We start from the raw sequence: 4,033 nt of genomic DNA on the forward strand, positions 1-4,033 counted from the left end.
TGCATAAAGGGAAATTCATAGCTGTAAATGTCTAAGGCCTATCTCTTCATCAATAGTCTCTATTATGGGTTTCCTGGTTTCCTTTTGCTCATTGGCCACACTTTCCTTTAGATCTTGAGCATATGCAAGATGGTTGATTTCAGTTCTACTCAAGTGCAACATCTCTGCTTCTTCAGGGACAGTTTCTAGTGACTACTTCTCTTGCTGTTGGTGGACCATTCTTTCCTGTTTCTTTGCATGTCTCATAATTATTTTGTTGAAAACTGGGCATTTTACATAATACAATGTGTCAATGCTGGAAATCAAATTCCTCTTTCTCCTTAGGGTTTGGTATTTCTGCTGTAGTTGTTTCCTGGTTTAGTCACCTTCTTGAACTAATTCTCTGAACTCTGTGTTTATTATAAGGAAATCATTTGCTGTGTGTGGCCACTGAAATCTCTGCTCAGTTAGACAGTTTAATGATTGGACTTATGATTAGACAGATTTCCTAAATGCTTGGAACAAAAAGTCTTGCAGTGTTAGCTGAGAGTCTCTCGTGCTCAGGCATTTAAGTAGCTAATTTCCAACTCTAGTTTTTACTTCCTGCTTGTGAAGAGCCCTAAGTTGGGCTCAAGGTGAGGGCCTAGGACCTTCTCAGGTCTTCTCTGGGCATTTGCACAGCCCTGGGAATGCACACTGCCCTACTTGCGTAGCCTTCTAGGTTCCAAATATAGATCAGAGCTTTCCAAAGCCCTCTATGGACATCTTATTCCCGAGCTTTCCTTTTAAGCTTTTTGGTTAGCTTCTTGTTGGCCCCTGACTGTTACCTCCCCCTGCCTCAAACAGCTTCGATTTTAAACAACTGCTGTAATTGTTTGCAACAAACACCTTCAAGAAAAGAAGAGTTAGCCTTGGGTGAGTTTTGAGTCAGGTCAGATAAAGACAAGCTGTAGAAATGGTATCTACCAGGGAGCCACCAGGTTAAATAAAGATGAGAATGGGGCTTTCCCAGAGTTCCAAGGCTGTTCTGTTCCCTCCAATGTCTGCCGTGATTTTTAGGCTTCCAGGGAGCTTGGGAAGAGGGGCTTGGGAATAGGGCAAATTAAAATGCCACAGAATGCCCTGTCCTTATCAACATTCAACTATTTTTCTCGAGTACATGCTCCCAGATTGTTCTGAGTCTTTGGTTAACCTTCAGAGTTCTGAAAAAGTTGACTCTGACCATGATGATCTTTTCATTGCTTTTATGGAAGAGAGGGTTTTCAAAGTTTCTAACTCCACCATTCCCATTGATGTCACCTAACTGCTATGATTTTGACCAGAACATTCCTTCTCTGAATCTTTGCATAGTTGGTGACCCTACTTCTTTCAGGTCTTTACTAACATTGTAACTCCTCAGAGTGATCTTTCTAACCCCTCTTTCTAACATAATCCCATCCCCTTACCCTGATATTGTCCTTATTATATCTGGTGGTGTGCTCTATATGGAAACACTGTTCCTCCTGTAGAATGTCCCTCTATAGAAGGAGAGCTTGTCAGTTTTGTTTACAGTTTGAACTCCCTCATAAAGCACTGTCTTTGGTACATAGTATAAGCTCAATAATTATTTGCTGAATGAATAAGTAAATTGAACGATTCAATTTATTCTTCCCCAGAATAAAATACCTGGCTTAATGAAATCTGTTTTTAACAAAATAATAGTCATTGTTTTGTATGCATATTAATGTAGTATATACTAATTAAACTATAGACAATGTAGAAATATAATAATTGAATATAGAAGCTCTTGTGAACATTTTGGTATATGTCATATCAATTTGTTTCATAGAATTGGATTTTTTTACCTGAACACATTTCTATATGTGGATGAACCATAATTATAATTTATTTAACCACTTTCTCATTGTTGAACATTTAAGTCATCTCTATTTTTTTGTTTTTGTTGTTAAACTGTGATGAAAATCTCTGTAGTTTTTTTTTTTTTTTTTCATTTTTAGGGCTATATCCTAAGAGTAAGTTCCTACCATTAAATTTTCTGGTCATGGAATATACAAAATGTTCAGTTATTCCTAAATTTTCCTCAAGAGATGAGGGACAATATACCCTCATCAACAGTGTTGGGGTTTTCCTATTCCTTCAAAGCATTCCACCTTTGAATTCTTTTATATTTATCAATTCTCAGGCCAATAAAAAATGCTGTCTTATCTTAATGTTAATTTATTTAAATGCTAATGAAATATGTTTATATGTTTATTGAAAACATTTAGTTCAATTTTACAATTACGCATGTCTAGACTTTTAAAAAAATTTATATTTAATTTTTCTTTATAAGGGAGCATGCTATTAAGCAAACAATTCTTTATTGACTATATAAAGCTCTCTGTTAGTTTCTCCTATTTTATGTACATTTTAGTGTTTGTATTTCTAACACAGCCAAATGTCACAATTTTATTTACATAAAACAAAAAATTTATGTACTTATTGTGTTTAATAATTGATATTTTCGATTTTCTTGCTACTGTGAATAGGATTTTTGTCCTTTATATTTTAAAGTAATTATATTGGTATATAAAAAAGATGTTGATAGTTATTTAATTTTAATAAACCCTCTTTTTTGTTTTACATAGTGTTATTTCTGATGTCTGTTTAAGGAAAGCTAAGAAAATATAAAAGTACTTACTCCTATGGAAAAGTAGGCAGCAAAACCTACCCCATTATTTACGGCTCTGTTTTCTAGGCAGATTCTTAAGCTATAATACTCAGGGTCAAAACGAGCATGTGGTTGAAATGCAATATAGAGAGTATTTACCCAACTGTCCATGTGCTTTTCTGAAGACTGCAAGTTCTTCTTCCTCCAAAATTTAATGGCACCAACTGCAATAACTCTGGATTGAAAATACACCCCCCTCAAAGTCTGTAGCTACCCCATCCCTAGCCAAAAAAATAAAGCTCGCGTTCTTATCTTGAAAAAATACGGTCACGATGTACCCTCACTAATGATTCGCCCAGTGCATTTCCTTCCCTTTCTAATATTTTATCACTATCATTGCTCTCATTTGTCTGCCTCATTCATTTTTCTCTGTCACTCGTAAAGTAGATCCACTTTTTTTCTTAACTATTTATTACTTTTTTCTTTTATTTCTGTGTTGATTCTAACGTCACTTGCAAAATAATGATTCACTCATTCTTTCTTGCAACACATATCTATTCAGCACCTCCTCTATGCCAGACATTATTCCTCGCCCAGGGGATATGTTCCCAGCCACAAAACAAGATAGACGACCACTCTACCCGTAGAGCAGGAAAAAAAAAGATAACAATCAAACAAAACCTTCCACCATACATCAGGTAATGATAAGCGTTATGAAGAAAAATCAGCAGGGAAAGAGGATATTGAGTGAGGCGGGCAGAGGGAGGATGCAGTTTTAAGTAGGGTGGTTCAGGAAAGACGCTCTGGTAAAATGACATTTGAGAAAAGAAAAGTTAGGGAGTCAGCCAGGCGAAGATCCCGATCTGGGTAAACAAGGTTCCAGACAGAGCGACCAGCCTGTGAAAAGTGCTGCTCTAAACCAGAAATAAGTCTGAAAAGGAAGGAGGCCAGTGTACCTGGTGTGGAGTAGGGTGAGGGAGAGGGAGGGAATTAGGGGTGAGGTCAGGGAAGCAGTGAGAATGGCAGAATGTGTATAACCGTATAGAACTTAGGCTTTTACCCAAGTATTTAACTGGTTTCAGAAGTCACGCGTTCTGTGTTTGGGTTTATTCACTTCGATGTGTATTCCTTTGGCTGATGGACAGAAAGGATATTTTGGTCATTCCTGCCATTGTGCCAAGGCTCAGAGACTGTATCTATAAATACTAACTTACCTAAGTAGATATTAGACTTAAAACCTTTCCCTCAAAACTGTGTCTGACATTTCCCCCAAAAAAGCATTCTATGAATGTAGAATGCCAGTCATTATTACATGAAAAAAAAAAAGCAATTCTATGATCAAATAAATTGGGGGAGCTATGGATGTTAAAATGAAACTTGTGTGGTTTTTGGCCACACAAATTC

Source organism: Sus scrofa, chromosome X (assembly GCF_000003025.6).
Source record: "Sus scrofa isolate TJ Tabasco breed Duroc chromosome X, Sscrofa11.1, whole genome shotgun sequence".
Lineage (NCBI taxonomy): Eukaryota > Metazoa > Chordata > Mammalia > Artiodactyla > Suidae > Sus > Sus scrofa.